Raw genomic sequence first — 17,609 nt, 5'->3', positions numbered from 1 at the left:
AAGACAATGAATGGCTCATACACGCCCTTAAGCAATGACTCATACCCCCATAAACGCGGCCTCCCCATTAAGACGACAGAAGAGAAGTGAAATTCTACGCTGTAATGATTAGCAGCAACGCAGCCAGCTGTGGAAGACGACGGCGAACGCGGGAGCACGAGCCGTGCCTAGCACGAGCCCCGAACCCGAGGGGCGCAAACGAGCCAGCTGCGGGAGAAGACGACGACGCTCGATCCAATGCTGATGATAATAGTTTTCTTTACACAGGCGATTTCGCCTAGACCTATAAAACTTCGCTTTATTATGTCTCGCCGTGAAGGCAATCCACAGCGTCATTAATTCGTGGACGAGTATAGACGTCCTTCTTGGTGATCTTCATGAGAGGCCGATAACCTACGCAGAATCGCCAACTGTTGGCCTTCTCTTTAACTAATACAACACGCGAAGCCCAGGGACTCGCGGGTGGCTCAATAATTCCTTTTGAAAGCGTCTTCTCAATCTCTCATTGAATAATTTGGCGCTCGGACGGTGACACGCGGTAACTTCGCTGGTGAATTGGAGGCGCATCGCCAGTATGTATGCGATGTTTGACAACAGAGGTTTGACCTAAGGGACGGTCGTCAAAGTCGAAGATGTCAGAGTATGTGACCAGCAAATGACAGAGGTCGTCCACTTGGTAGAGCAGAGGTTTCGGAGCAATCATCTTTGTGATATCGCTTAGTAGCGGCGGAGAAGTGGGCGCGTCGGCGGAAAGAATTGCTGACGGAGGATCAGGTTACAGTGATGAAATCTAGTACTCATCTGATGGCGACCTAGAGGCCAAAACTATGCCTTGGGGATGAACTTGAGGTCAGAATTCTAAGTTTAAGAGGGACAGCCAAGTCTTGTTGGTCGCTACAGTCGCCACAGTGTGGGGAAAGGAAACGTTTTGTGACAAAAGGACACTGGTAGACAGAGTAACCGCATAGACACCATCCGGTACACTGGGGCAGGGTACAGCGACAATAGAGGTGAGATCTTGGGGCGGCAAACGAACAAACTCGGCACAAGCGAGCTGACTCTGGACTGCGTCAGAAACGTCTGGTGAAGCGGGGAAGTCAAGTTCAACGACACCGGCCGAGCAGTCAATTACAGCGGAGTGGTCTCTCAAGAAATCGAGTCCAAAGATTACATCATGAGGGCAGTGGCGAAGAACATGAAACAACACGGAAGTGTGGCGGCCAGCAACGCTCACGCGTGCGGTGTACATTGCAAGCACGGCCGGAATTCCGCCGTCAGCGACACGCGCAACGCGGGACTCTGGAAGTGTTAGCACTTTGTGTAAGCGTTCACGGAGATCAGAGCTCATGATACCAATATCCGCACCGGTGTCGATAAGGGCAGTAACGGGTAGGCCATCCACTTTTACGGCAAGTAGGTTCTCGTCCGTGGGCAAGGTTAAAAGAGGATATACAGGTGGTGGGTCCAACGCAGCAGTTTTTCTGCATGGAAAAAGCGGCCAGCGGGGTGCGGCTATGAATAGCGGCGGGGCAGAGGTGACCGGGAACGATGATCGTGCAGAGAAGGTGAACGACTGGAGCTGCGGGTTGATGCAGGAGCGTCTCGGAGCGGTAAGTTGTTACGAGCGGGAAATTGTAGGGGCCGATTGTCGTCGCGGCGAATGTCAAAAAATGAGGGAGGGTAGGAAGGTTGGCAATACCAGCACTGACGGGAAATGCGTCCAACGCCGTGGCAATGAAGACATATCGGGTTATCGCCCTGGTTTCTCCACTGGGCCAGATCAGGATAGCGGCGAAACGTTGCTGTATTTCTATAAGGCGGAACAACAGAACTGGCCCGAGGGTGAGGAAGGGAGGCAATAGCTAAAGTCCTATGTTAGCCAGGTCTTCCCTAACGGCGGCTTGGATTAAAGAGACTGTCGGTCAAGAATCGCCGGAAGGGCGTGCGAAATAGGGAAGTGGCGACGCAGCCTCAATTTCACGACACACGATGCGGACAAGGCTATCGGTGGGCGGTTGCTGTCTGGCCGGCTGAACGTCCGCGCATCACGATGTAGCGGCCGTGTTTGGAAGCCTCATGAATTGTTGGGCGATGCGGCGACTCTTCAGTGCTTCAAAACGCCTGCATTCCTTGATAATGACTTCAACGGTCGAGCAGTCCTTAAATACCAGCAAGTTGAAAGCATCGTCAGCAAATGCCTTTCAGGATGTGACTTACCTTTTCCGCCTCGGTCATGGTGGCATCAACTCGGCAGTAAAGGGCGATAACGTCGAGAATGCATGACATGTACGACTCCGTGGCAGCTCGGGCGTGACAGGAAAGATCTTTTGAAGCGGCGCGCTGGCGGCCAATTGGTTTGTCAATTGGTTTGTCACGAAGCTTCTGCTTACATAGATCCCAGCTGGTCAGCTCTGCTTCGAGAGTGTCAAACCAGACGCGCACTCTCCCACTGATGTATAAAGGGATATTGGCGACTGTCACTGTCGGGTCCCACCGATTGTTCGTTGCGACGCGCTCGTAATTCCCAAGCTATTCATAGATGTCGACGTTGTTGGTGCCGCAAAAAAAGCAAGGTCGCGAGGTGGGATCAAGATCACCGGCTAGGGTGCCGGTGTTGCGGTTGACGTAGTATCCCCGCCTGCTGACATGGTGAACTTGCCAGGACACGTCCACTGCGGAGTTCCGTCTTGAGTAGTACCCCACACTACACGCAAAACACCAAGCACTTCTTTTTCTTATTCTGTATATTCTGTACCATTGTGTACATTGGTGAGATCAATAATTTTGGTGTACTTTTTGATACAAACTTACATTTTTCTGCTAACACTAAACGCGTTGCAGTGCGGGCTGTGCGCTCTCCTGGCTCTGTTTGCAGACTATTGAGGGAATGCAGTTCTCCTACACTGCTCCGAAAGTTTTACAAAACAATCTGTCTTCCTCAACTCGAATACGAGTCGGTCGTCTGGAATGGCATTTCTAGATCCTAAACTGACATTATAGATTGGGTCCTTAAAATGTTTCTAAGCATATATATCATCACAGTTTTGATAACATGGACACTGGACCTTGTTCTAACACTGTTGCATTATTGTCATAACCCTTACTTGGCTGCCGACGCAATCGCGCTGGTCTTCTGTTTCTTTTCAAACTCCTTCACGGTATCCTCACCTGCCTCGAACTCAGTTGTATCATGTTTCGTTTCCACGCAAGATCAACAGACAACATATACCTTTCCATGTTCCTGCCTGTCATCACTCAACTGGCCACAGAATGCGGCGCTTCTTTTCATTTTCAGAATAACGCTTCTTTTCATTATCTCGATATTTGTCATAACTCGCTGTTATTGTTGTTTTCCGAGCTTTGCCTTGTTGCGTCATAATTTCACGCGTAGTTCAGCTGCCGTTCTCCTCCTGTTTCTTTTGTATTCACCTTGCGCTTTGTTGTATGTACATTCTTCTCTTCAAACGTGTTCTTCTTATTTATTTTTTTACTTATGTTCCCCTGCAGTTTTAAATTTTTTTATGAATGCGTGCGCCAGCACTCAGACCTTAGAGTTGTTGCTGGGCACGGCCAATAAATGATTGATTGATTGATTGATTGATTCAAGTATAGCGTGGGATGACAGGTCAAAGCTGCGTGCTTATTCGTTTTTCGTGGCCAGATATTTTGGGGGGTTTTTTAATCTGCGTTGTGATGCTTTCAATACTCCAGCTCTTCGAAAGTTTTGTGCCAAACAGCCAAGATCTGGAAGACGATCAGGCAAGGTTGACTTATCTCCGAGACATTATCAAGACCTCGGGCCTGACGGTGCAAACCTGTGATCTGTTGTATGGAAAGCGGCGAAGTACGAATAGCATCGAAACCATCCTGAGTAAGTATCAACTCGGGCTTTCGTCGATTCTTCATATCCTACCGTGAGTCTCCAATATTTTAGGTCATGGCTAGTGGTGATGTAGCTACGGCTATGAAAATGAGAAGCACAGCCTAACACCTTGCTAAAGGACCCGCCGTGGTTGCTCAGTGGCTATGGTGTTGGTACAGTGTACTGTACTGTAGTGTTGGGCTGCTGAGCACGAGGTCGCGGGATCGAATCCCGGCCACGGCGGCCGCATTTCGATGGGGGCGAAATGCGAAAACACCCGTGTACTTAGATTTAGGTGCACGTTAAAGAACCCCAGGTGGTCCCAATTTCCGGAGTCCCCCACAAAGGCGTGCCTCATAATCAGATGGTGGTTTTGGCACGTAAAACCACATAATTTTAACCTTGCTAAAGTTGCATCTCATTGTGCTTGAACATGAAACGCCGATGTCTACCAGTGTCGAAGAGAGTGAGCGTATCATTCTGGTATATAAAGGCGGCTCGTACAAATTAAAACTGGTGAAACAAATTTACAGCGGTGCTTTTTTGACGGATGTAGAATCCATCCACATTAGGAAGTTTCCACTTCTTTCATGTTTATTCTTTTTGTATTTCTCTCCACGGCACGCCTGAATTTTTTATTCTCCGCTTGGAGTTTTAAAGCGCCGCCAAGAACGCTTCTGTCGGAATATGTGTTTTGCAAATAGGTTCATTGTTCAAGGAGATAGGAGACATTGAAATGATGTAGATGTCACCATGCTGCCAGGTGGCAAGCTTCACAGCCAACATTTGCATTCTCTGAGAAGATGTGACAGACCGTGCGCCGACACATCCTCAGTTTGATAGGTTGATAGGCGTCACGTCACTAGGGCAAAGTGTTTCTTTTTGCCTGGGACAAAGTTGTGAAGAAACCATCGACGCTGATTGACAATGTAAACGAATAGCGCGAACGAAGGAACCGATGAACAAACGAACGAGTGACCGAGAGAAAGAGCAAGCGAACGTTTTCCTTGCTGAGTCCAACCACGATCGAACGAATGTGCGAGAGGGTGTATGAGAACAAACGAGTCAACGAAAGAGCGAGAGAGTCCGATTCCTTGCCGAGTCCGACCACCAACCGACCACAAGCGAACGAACGAATGAACGAGCGAATGAGAGAAAGAGAGAGAAAGCGAGCGAGCAAACGAGTGAACGAGAGGAAGAGCGAGCCAATATTTTCTTTGCCGAGTCTGACCACCGACCGACCACTATCGAACGAACGTGTGACAGGGAGTATGAGAAATGACAAGTAAACGAAAGAGCGAGCGAACGTTTTCCTTTCAGAGTCCGACCACCGACCAACCACGAACGAACGAGCGAGCGAGAGTGAGTCAGAGAACACACGAGAGAGGGAGAGAGAGAGAAAGCGAACGAGTGAACCAGAGAAAGAGCGAGCGAATGTTTTTCTTGCAGAGTCCGACCACCAGGCCGGAAGAACCAAAGAAAGCTATTCGCTGTAATGAACAGAAAGCGTTTGGCTGCGAAACGGTTCGGTTTTTCTGCGGGCAAACCCAACAGGGACGAATAGGTCTACGACCCCCGCTGTAGGCTTCGCCGACGAGTGTGCGCCTCGTGGACGCTTCAGCGCCATGGCTCCAGGCTTTGCAAGCTTTGCACAAACTCAAGTGGGGCACTTATTTGACCGCCATTGAAGCCTATTTCCAAGCTAACGACATTACGAGTGAGGAAAAGGAGAGAGCGCTCTTGGTTTCTGACCTCACCACGAGAACAATACGGGTGCGAGCTTGTAGCTGCACCCCTCGAAAACTAAAAAAAAAATGATACAAGGAAGCTCGCCGGTAGTCGTAATTCTCTTCGACGGCATGCGAGTGCCAAACACTGTATTGTGTGGCGCCGCCCTCGTTCAGTGCTCATTACACAAGCGGCAGGTGGACGTATGCTACGCATGTGGAGAAGTGGGTCGCCGAGCCAACGACTGTTTTAAAAGTGAAGAGGAAAGGAAAAAGTGCCGCGGCTACGGAAAGATCAAAACTTCAAACAATCACGAGCAGAAGCACCAATTCCCGCCCAAGTTCGAGGCATGCGGAAAGCAAAATACGCCGCCGGGGATCGCGCGTGCGAACAGCATTACCAGATCCCATACATCGTAAGGCTTCGGCGCAGAAGGCGACGGCAGAATGAGCGAGTTGCTCAGATGGCCGGAGCAGACGACATTGACGTCAGCGGCACCTACACGAGGAGGGGCTCGACAACATCCGCGGCCGCATTCGGCGACTCGGCGACGCGAGCACGCTCGCAATCAGGTGTGCACTCCCGCTCCAGGGGACGCTCTCGCTCCAGGAGGCGTTCCGGCTCCAGAATCGGCCAAGGGACCTCCAGAACCAGATTACGTTTTCGCTCGGCGAAGCAGACCACCTGGTCCGACAAGGTCAAGGGTACGGATCATCGCCCAGTACATCCAGGCAGAAGGGGGTCCGTAAGGCACAGCCAGAGCAAACGTGCGGTTCCCGTTCTCAGGCACTCGAGGCGGAAAATCAGCAGCTCAGCGGAGAACTTAACGAGCTCCGCGAGGCACTTAACCGCGTTAAGGCGCAAATGACAAATCGCGATGAGGTCACAATCGGAGCAGCACACCCTCTAGCGGGTAAAGTCAAGCGCAAAGCCCCCAACCCCGAACCAGTCATCGAGATGGAAGGGGACGAGGGGGAAGAAATGGCGGACCCGGATGAGACCCCAACCGATGCTGGTGCCATCGGGCCAGCCGCCACAACTAAGCGCATCAGAGGCAAGCTAACTGCCAGACTAGCTTCCTTCGAAAAGCAAATCATGGAGCTGTTCTCCAGGATAGAAGAAAGAATTACACAGTTAAAAAGACCCAAGATCCAGCCCAGAGGCAGACCCTTGGCGTCGGCAGAGCAACCACAAGAAATCCGAAATCCCCGAAACGGTCAGAAAGGGCCACTCTGTCTTCCCCAATAATCAATATGGCGAACGCAAAAGACCTAAAGATATGGCAGTGGAAGAATTGTGCGAGTTTCCAGAGGCGCAAGGCCCCCCTATAGGCCAACTCATTAGATCAATAGTGGATAAACCGCACGTGATTCTGTTACTAGAAACCTTAAGCGTCGAAAAAATCTGCTTCCCGGGTTACCACGCGATAGCGGACAAGGGGGAAAGAGGTAGAGGTATCGCCATTCTTATTAGGAAAAACACCTCGTTTATAATGCACAACGTTCCCTCATACAAGGCAGAACTCAAAGCTCAACTGTTAGAAATCATACCAAGCAGAACAAGCAACGCAAACGTATTTATTTATAACGTATACAGTTCCCCAGCGGATAGAAGAAGAAATTTCAAGGCGCTTCTGGTCGCGGCGGTACGCACGGCGAAAAACGCATCCCTGATACTCGCGGGAGACTTTTACGCCCCCAACACGGAATGGGGATATGGTTACTCAAGCACCAAGGGCACGAACCTTGCTAACGCCGCCGCGGAGTTCGGCCTAACGTTGATTACAGATCCCAGGCTCCCTACCAGAATCGGGAATTCGGTCAGTCGTGACACGACACCCGACCTCGCTTTCCTCCGAAGCGCAGAAGGCACATGGAAGAATCTCCAAGAGGACCTGGGCAGCGATCGCCGCATTCTGGAACTCCTAGTGCGCGTAAACCCCAAACCACCCAGGAAGTACACGTACGTGGACTGGGACCGGTTCCACAAAATCAGAGGCGAAACGGCCCCACCGAGCAAAACCTATACAGAACTGATACAAAACCTTAACAGCGTGCTAACACAGGCACCAAATAAATCACTACGGACATAGAGGCACCTAAAATGTATCCGAAGCTTGCTCACCTCCTGGAGGTAAAGAATGTCCTCTTGGAAAGCTGGAGGATCCATAGACTCCACCGCAGACTCAGCGCGAGAATCGCGCACCTCAACAGGGAAATCGAGTCCTACGCATCCCAAATCGCCAGACAGCAATGCGTTAAAACATGTGAAGAAATGGACGGTCGCATGCAAAGGGGAAGTAAATGGAGCCTGCTTAAAAATCTCCTTAACAGCGACAAGCAATCCAGGAGCACACTCAATCTCGCGTCGGATAGACTCGCAAAGAAACAATTCTCGGTAGGAGGTAACCAAAAACCTAGCGTACACATACCTCCCCCTGGCCCACAGTTCGGACAGCCGGGGTGAGGAAATCGCTTACGAAGGCCACCCAGCGCCAGATCTGCACGAGCCATTTGAGACGTCCGAAATCAGACACGTCCTGTACAACTTTAACGGCAGATCGGCGCCGCGGACGGACGGAGTCACGAATAAGCTCCTCAGGAACCTGGATGACAGGGCCACCGAAACACTTACAGACGAGATCAACAGCGTATGGAATTCCGACGAAGTCCCTGAAGAATGGCGCACCGCCAAAGTAGTACACATCCCTAAGCCGGGTAATTAAGCCCCCGCACATCGACAATTTGAGGCCCATCTCTCTTACGTCCTACATCGCCAAGGTCGCGGAACACGCGATCCACAACAGAATTGTTGCACAAATGAGAGCAGGGAACTCTTTAGGCACAACCTAGTATGGTTCAGAGAGTCCCTGTCAAGACAGGACGCTATGCTTCTTCTCAAGAGGACTATTTTTGATATTAAGACCCGCGACGTAAGGGGAATCCTCGCGCTGGACCTCGCCAAAGCTTTCGATAGGGTTAAACACAGGCACATACTGCGAGAAATTTCTGCCCTTAACCTGGGAAGGAACTTTCACGACTTCACAAGGTCCATCCTGGCGAACGGCAAGGCACACATCAGGCTAGGAACGGTTTCGGGAGGTCCATACGAGCTGGGAAACCGCTGCACCCCGCAGGGCTCGGTCCTCTCCCCGCTACTGTTCAACATAGCCATGCACAGGCTTTCCGCTCGCCTCGCCGAGATCCCGGACGTGGGACACGCCATTTACGCGGATGACATTTCGATCTTAGTGCCGGGAGGATCAATGGCCACGATTGAACACTCATTACAGAACGCGCTAGAAACCATCGAGGGGTTCCTCTCCGGCACGGGGCTTGATCACTCCCCGTGCAATAGTCTCCAGCGTATAGTCTGCACCCTGTTGATTGCACGTTTGCCAAAACTTGAATCTCACACTTGCAATACTTGCATGCTGTTTTTTTATCGTCTCCGGTGGCTGGGCGTAACCAGTCCTTGAGAGCGTTTCCTTTTCCCACTATTTACAATATATTTTGCCATTTCGACCACTTCGAAGCCATTTATCTCCACGACGACCACGACTGCTGGCAAGGCGTCAAAAATTGATGAAAGGATAGGGACAGCTCGCTGCTGCCGCCGCGCCTCCTCACTCCAGCGTTCTGACAGCGAGATTCTGCGGTCATCGAGTGAGAAGTGTTCACGTTTACTTGTGCATGCGTTACACCGTAATTGTTAATTTAGTTAGTAAGCGAATGTTTACAAGCTTATACGGCCGATAAAACTACTATCCTTAGTTCGTATAGTTGTGCACTAATTTTCTATCGCAATCGACGCTGCGGCATTTTCTTTCGACCACGTGGCTGTTTCGCCGGTTTCACAACGCTATATATGGGCCAAGTGGAAAGCGGAAACAAATAACCATCGTATGGAAACAGATAGCAGTTATTGTAGGGGCAGTCACGTGAGGTACTAAGAAGTCCTGTGTGGTGCACGCCGAAGAATATTTTGCCTCTTCTCGATGCAAGAGTGGCGCTTTTTGTTTTGCTGAAGGGTAACTTACGAATACAGGCGAAACCATTTTATTGCGTGAGCATCGAAGTGAAAAAAAAAATCGTATGTACTTTTAGTTCGGGAAGCCGGTCTCTCATAGAGGCGATGGGAGAGCTTAGAGGAGCGTGTATATCTAATGTGTATATTTGCTCCGCACCAGTCAATTGCGCTTGGCTCCTCGAATAGGCGGAACGGGTGTCGACTGAGCTCCTGAACAACACGTAATTTGCAATGTGGTGAACGCGGTTGAAATCATAGTTGCGGTACCTCGAAGAGGTGCGACGTCATGCTAACGAATTTCTCTCGCGTTTACTGCTAAATTGCCACTGATTTTTTCTCTCTCTCTGGTGTCCGTTTAAGGGTGCCAGAAATTTCGGCATACGCGTATCTCGCGTCCGAATAGTTCGCCGGCACCACTAAATCTTGCTGTCGCTTCACACTGCTTCGGCCCTTGGGCGAAATAATGCACATTTTTATTCGAAACATTGATTGTTCGCTTCTCTTGCTCGCATGTTTCAATTTTCAGATGTCCAAATGTCTTTGATCCCAGCAGCGAAGTCGATGACAGCCGAAGAGATAGAAGTCCTCAAGGCAGACATCATCAGCGAAACATCGACGTGGACCAGTCCCGATGCCTTCTCGGGACGGCCCGCCCTCTATATGGTGCACGCGATAAAAGAAAAAAAATGTGGTTGATCCCTCTTATATAGGAATCGGTATAGAACACGAAAGTGAAACGTGTCTTCACAGAAGTAGTGTAATGTTTATTGCACATTGATATATAATGTCTATTGGTGTTTTGTGGCTAAAGCGCCCTTAGGCGTTGATGCACCCACGCTGACGCCTGGTGGCACGTCTCCTCCATCACGACTACCAACGTCGATGACCATGAGCAACCGTCGTGCATATGGAAGCTGCACTACGCTACAGTGTACACTGTAACTACGCTGCACACGCTAGCACAACGCGAAAGACGAAGCACGTAACTGACACACTAATACAACGCGCAAGACAAAGCACGTAACTGAATCGTCACCGAGTCAAATCAGCGCGTACAGCGCGTCGTAATTGCAGCCTCCGCGATCAACTTCAGAAACATTTTCAGAGCTAATTGCGGAGGCCACGCTCCGCTGTGCTGAGTACGGTGAACGCCACCTACCTAGGTGGCATTGGTAGTGCTTCTTGATGCCAGCGTCCCTTCGAATGCTGGCATCGAGGCGTCGTAGTGCTGAGACCACCGAAGCGTTCACTGTCGGTGCGCGTTAGTGTCATAATGCAGTACTTCTCTTTTCTGCTCGTAGGCGGCGGCACCGCCCCGAGCAAGAGCGCGGGTACACGGAGGAGTGTTAGATATATAAGGCGCGTCTGTGTAGCTCTCTGCAAATGCGTTTGTGGCGCAATGGGTTAAACGCTCGGCGATCTATCGTCGCGGACCGAGAGGTCGTGGGTTCGATTTCCAAATTTTCCATGTTTGTGGAACTTTTTCTTCTGGTTTCTTTCTTTGTATTATGTTCGTGTACATTGTAAGCTGACGTATTTCCGTGACGGAAATACGTCAGTGAAGTCTTGGTGGACCCCGGCATAAAACACTTTCGTGTTAAAATATAACTAGCGAATCCATGAAACTTGTCACCTAAAGCCGGCGTGCATAATGCTTTATCCGGAACGACAGGGCCTTTTCAAAAAATAACAATAACCGTGATAACAATAAACGTTACTGCAATTTATGTGGGTGTGTATTCGGGAGTGTAATCGCACGAAGGAAACAGGAGCCATACTTAGCGTAGACAAGTCGTATGGATGATATTGAGTCGTATGATGTATAGTATGGATGATATTGAGTCGTATGATGATATATAGTCGTATGGATGATATACAAGGCCGCGTGCTTCGCCTTGTTGCTTCTTCGCGCTAGTGACATTGCGGCGAACCCTGGTCCTAAGACTGAAGATGTCATAAACCTTTTGAAAGAGTTCATGGCTGTGAATGAACAAAAATGGAGCAGTACTTTCGAGATTCTGAACAAAATCAAACAGGACGTTGACATAATAGGGCCCAGGTTGGCCTCATTGAGCAAAACATGAATGGTGTTTCTGAACTAAAAAACGATGTGTCTTCGGTTAGAGGTTCAGTGAACGAGGTTAAATCAGCAGTGTGAAAGACGAACACGGAACTCAGTGGCGTGGTTGACGACCTTCACAACAGATCAAGACGAAACAACCTGCTCGTAAAGGGCATGCCTGATTCGGACGGAGAGGACTATGTGTCAACTGAGAGAAAAGTTCGAGACTTTATAAATACTAATTTGAATTTGAATTTGGAAGTTAATGACATCGAACGTGCCCATCGCATTGGCGCTTACCGGACAAACTTCATGCACCCTATTATTATTAAATTTCTCAATTACAAAATGAAGGATCAGATTTTAAGGAATTCATCCAAACTTAGGAAAGTGTTACCTAAAGTGTGGCTAGAGGAAGATTTCTCACCAAAAATTCAACTAGAACGTAAAAAACTAAGAGACTTTGCGAAAATCAACCGCGTGAACAACGAACGTTTTACACTTAGATACAACAAACTACATATTCATGACAAGATCTACACATATGATGCATTTTCACAAAGTGTAAAGCAGATAGTCGCTCAGGGAAAGCGTCATGATCAGTGACAGAAAATTCAGCGCACAGTAGAAATAAAAAATGGTAGACAGCTATCTATTATCCTCGCCAACATCCGCAGCGTACTCCCAAAAACTGAAATGGTTAACGCAATTATAAACACGTGCTCTGCGGATATCATCATTGGAACTGAAACGTGGCTTTCTGCAGATGTTGAAAACAGCGAGCTATCTCTGCCTAACGACTTTGCGATATTTCGTAAAGATAGGAATGAGAGTAGAGGAGGTTGTGTATTGATTGCCATTAGAAGTGATTATCAGCCAGCTTTGGTTTCACTTGACACCCCACTGGAGCTGATCTGCGTGATGACGCGACTTAAGGGAATCACCTACGTCTTGGGCGCATTGTACCGCCCTCCGAGAAGCTTTTCCGATTTTATTGATCATTTACAACAGTCAGTCACTTGACGATATACTTAAAACATATCCAAAATGCATCATAATTTTAGGTGGTGATTTTAACTACCCGGATATTAACTGGGTCACATGGTCTATCACTTCCTCCTCTGAAAATCGCTCTGAGTGTTCCAGATCGCTACATATATTAAGCATGTATCAGCTCAATCAACTTGTCAAAAACCCGACACGTGGCAGTAATATATTAGACCTGTTGCTAACAAATCTACCTGACAATTCTGAAACCCACGTGCTAGAGGAACTAAGCGACCATAATGTAGTGCATTGCGTTCTTCGAGCTCTGATTCCTGATAAATCGACTACTACAAAAACAATTTTGAACTACTCTAGGGCCGACTGCGGTAAAATGAATAGTATGTTGCAGGAATTTCGCCTGACGTTTGAAGATTCCTACCTTACCCGCACAATTAATGAAAATTGGTTGCTGTTTCGTGACAAACTAAAATAAATTGAGTGTGCCTGCATACCAAAGTTAACAATTAAAACAAGCGACAATGCTCCTTGGTTCACGAAAGACGTAAAGAGGTGTGTAAATAGAAAGAAAAGAGTATACCGCAGGGCCAAGCAAACAAACGCAGATCGGGACTGTGAAAAATATGAAGAGGCTTCAATTAGGGCTGAGGCTTCAATTGTAGCAGCGAAAGACGAGTTTTTTAACCAAACTTTGCCCAGTTTATTGAGAACCAATTCAGCAAAATTTTGGCAATACATAAATCCGAAGTCCGAATTCACGACATCTACGCTAAAGGATAAAAACGGGGACGTTCTGTCTATTTAAACCACAAGCGAACTATTTAACAAACATTTTGCGCAAGTATTTACAAAAGAGGCTCCACTACGCGAGTTACCCGATGACACTGACCCAGTAATACTTCACCAATGCCAATCGATTATAATAAGCGAAGCTGGTGTGGCATGCGCCATCGAGAGACTGCCGCAGAATAGTAGTCCGGGTCCTGACGGTATCAGCAATAAGCTACTTAAACTAACATGCCACACGTTAGCCACTTTACTAGCACTCATATTCCAGCAGTCCTTGGAATCGGCTTGTCTTCCCGACGACTGGAAGATAGCGCACGTCATTCCGATATCCAAGTCAGGCACGTGTCCTAACAATTATAGACCTATCTCGCTGACCTCGGTTTGCTGTAAGCTGTTGGAACATATCATTTACACGCACGTAATGTCCCACCTAAACCATAACAATCTGCTGCTTGAACAACAACACGGATTTAGATACAAAAAGTCCTGTCAAACACAGTTATTTGAACTAGAGCACTGCACGGGCCGATTTTGGGCCCGTTTTTACATTGGGCGGCCCGCCCGAGCCCGATCAAAAGTTTTATGGCGAGACCTGGGCCCGGCCCGGGCCCGGAAATAATCTACGTTACCCGCCCGGCCCGGCCCGCCACCCCTTTACCTGAAGCCCGAGCCCGGCCCGAGCCCGGCTCGAGTCCGGCTCGAAACCGGCCCGAACCCGGCCCGAGACCGAAAAATACATGTTTTTCAGAGTTGAGAAGCCCGAGAATAACTCGCAGAAAGCCCGAGCCGGGCCCGGGCCCGCGTCAAAAAACCCGAGCCCGGCCCGGGCCCGGGTCAAAAAGCACACGCAGTGCCCGAGCCCGGCCCGAGCCCGTGAAAAAACTGCTCTACCCGTCCCGGCCCGGCCCACGGGCCGGGCCGGGCCCGGGCTTTCGGGTAAGCCCGAGCCCGTGCAGTGCTCTAATTTGAACTAGTAAGCGATCTTCATGACTCATTGCATGCTTAGTTTGCACTACGTTGATGCTATATTCGTAGATTTATCAAAAGCTTTTGATCGGGTGCCCCACAGAAGATTAAATAAGAAGGTTCATAAACTGCAACTTGACGACAATACCACGTTTTGGATCGAAGAATTCGTGCGCAGTCGCTTTCAACACGTCAAGATTAAAGATCACATTTCTAGCTGTACTTCAGTAATATCGGGCGTGCCACAGGGGTCAGTATTAGGGCCGCTTCTCTTTTTAATTTACATAAATGACATAGCTAACAACTTAACTTCTAGCATACCCCTTTTCGCCGACGACTGACTGTGTGATATACAGACAAATAACTAACCCGCTTGACGTAACACGCCTACAGGCTGATATAACCTGCTTACATGAGTGGTGCACACTGTGGCAAATGGAGATCAACATAGACAAAACAACGTTTTCTACGCTCACTAATACCCCTGCGAATACCTATTCGATTAACAACAGCATAATCGCAAAAACACAGTCCTTTACGTATCTGGGTGTGCGCTTCTCACACAATCTAACGTGGAACGCTCATAAAGAGCATATAACAAGTAAAGCCTTTAAAAAACTACGTCTCTTAAAGCGCCGTCTGTCAGCTGCCAATGCCGAAACGAAACTGCATGCCTACACAACGCTGATTAGGTCAGCATTAGAATATGCTTCTATAATATGGCATCCAAATAGCGTTGACCTTTCAAACCAGCTTGAATCTGTGCAGAACAAGGCAGCCAGGTTCACTTTATCGTCATATTCATCTTATCAAAGTGTAACGGTGTTGAAGCGAAAACTTCCTCTCCATAATCTTGACACACGACGCAGGATATCTCGTTTGTCATTTTTTCACTCCGTGTATCACAGCAATACAGTTTTTGCAACTACGAATATTCTTCCGGCGCATCATATCTCTTCAGGCAGAGATCATAGTTATAAAGTTGAACCAATTTTCGCAAGAACGCTGAAATATCCGAACTCGCCATTTGTATTGTCAGTAAAAGAGTGGAACCATCTGCCGGAACAAATAGTTACCCTTACTGATATATCGTCCTTTAAGACAGAATTGCTGATGTATATTGATAGAAATGACACGCAGCCACCCTAACCTCGTCAATGTGCATGAAGTCGATATTTCATATAGTATGCCTCTTGATTGTAAGATGATGTCACTTGTACTTTCCTGCGTTGATTTGCAAACGCTCCATCTCTATAGTTCTTTGCTTTGTTTTTTATGGTATCTTGTTTTTTTTTTCATTTGTATTTGCAACTTTGTTGTACATTATGATAGTATAAAAATCCCCCCCCCCCTATTTAATACCCTTTGAGCCTTTAGGGTACTGAAATAAATAAATAAATATTATCAGGTATTTCTCGTTCTCTATATACGGGTTGCTGAAGTTTTGTCTAATAAACTTACTGACACTAAAGTATTTTCACTATAGGGCTGCATGTAAATTGATATAATGTCAACAAGCATAGATAAAGGATTTTTTCTGTTTCGTTTTTTTACTTTAATATGAGTTTAAAAAGTGAAGAAAGGTAAAATATTCCGTGCAACGACGTGTCCATGTGCTGGTGGTTAGAAAATTGGGGTGTGGTGGTTGCGAGTCCTGCGACATCCCGAAAGTTCGAAGTACGTGGGTTACAAGGGAAACCGCAATGGCAGAATAATGTTGTTCACCTGCGGATTCCTTAAAAGGCAACTCCGGCAATTTTTTACCATACCAAGGTAATGGGATATTTAGGTTCCCGAGACGCCCCGTGTCACGTGTCTGATAGCAGTGTTGTTTCGCAATCTCGAAAATAATTTTAAATAAGCAAGAAAGCGCAACCTGACCGAACAACCGAGCTAACCTCTTCGTGTGGCGTCACGAGAAGCACACCAGCGAGGAAGGCGCGCAAAGCATGCCGGTCTCGGCCACGTGGCGAACGAAAGCGGCTAAGAGCCGACGCTCAGCTGCACCAGCTTTTCGGATCTGTCAAACAGTGACAGCTACGATTGCGACGAATTCAATAGCCACGACTCGCCGTTCGCATTCGACCCGTCACTACGAGAGCCAGCGCATCACATGATGACCAAGGGTAGGTAGCCCTAACCACGGATTTCGTATACGTGCTGCTTGCTATTTTGGGTGTTATCAGGGAAACACTTCGTATACTCACTATAAGATGTGGAGCACGACCTTCCGCATTCGTACTCACCTTAGAAAACAAGCGAGCGGGAGACCGTATAGTACGGGCGCCTTGTGCTGCCTACTCGTCATTCTTTGTATTCTCTTCATGCACACAAGTTATGTGTTCCGTAAAGGAGACATACATTAGTACATTCCGCGTGTGATCGTTTATTTACAGAACGCGCAGTTTTCATCACGGCGTCAAGCTCACACCGTAAGAAATTTGGAAAATTCGGTGAGCAGCAACTATTTCTCCGGTATTTCCTTTTAAAGTGAAGCTTTTTATGCCTCACCGATTCGTCTGTGAGCGCCGAAAACGCACTGCAGGAAAGTTAACTTACACAATAGAACTATCTGCGCATCTGCGCACACAATAGATCGAACAACGCGACATGGCATACGCATCGTAGAACACTAAAGTTTACATTCGCAGTTGTACCGATAAGAACAATGGGAACTGCTACGCCACGCTACCGAGACGAACTGTACATATCTGCACTGTATTACGCGCGTCACGCAATGCATTCCCGGCCGTCACCATGGCTATAGGCCGCGGGTGCAGCGCACAGCAGAAGCGGCTGCCGTATACGCGAACGTAAGCGCGGGCGAGATCGTGCCCGTAAGGCCCATTCTGTGCATCGACAACGGCAGAGCCTCTCACCGTCTACCACAGCGATCATAAGGCAATACTGTGCAAGGGTAGAGTCGTCCGTGAAAGTGGGAATGTGTGCGTGTAATCAACGGCTACGTGATCAAAAATAAAGGCTAACGGAATGTGTATTCATTCAACTTCAGCATTCCGAAATAGAAATTTCAATCCTAAACATGCAATCAAATCACATATGCATCGCATCGGGTCGCTCAGCATTTCTTGGGTTCGTTGCAGGGTAGTTGGCTTCGGACTGTGACTTTGATTCGGCTTGCATGGGAGAAAGCTTGGCGCTCAACCA

The 17,609-nt window shown here is 48.2% G+C and overlaps 1 pseudogene; it reads left to right on the top strand.

Moving 5' to 3' along the window:
• Positions 1-10,428, top strand: part of LOC119463591 (juvenile hormone acid O-methyltransferase-like) — a 40,422-nt pseudogene extending 29,994 nt beyond the window's left edge.
• The last annotated feature ends 7,181 nt before the right edge of the window (positions 10,429-17,609 follow it).

The sequence above is a fragment of the Dermacentor silvarum genome, chromosome 9 (genome assembly GCF_013339745.2).
Source record: "Dermacentor silvarum isolate Dsil-2018 chromosome 9, BIME_Dsil_1.4, whole genome shotgun sequence".
Lineage (NCBI taxonomy): Eukaryota > Metazoa > Arthropoda > Arachnida > Ixodida > Ixodidae > Dermacentor > Dermacentor silvarum.
The sequence above is the reverse complement of the archived record's forward strand: the minus strand, read 5'-3'. Positions and strand labels throughout refer to the sequence as shown.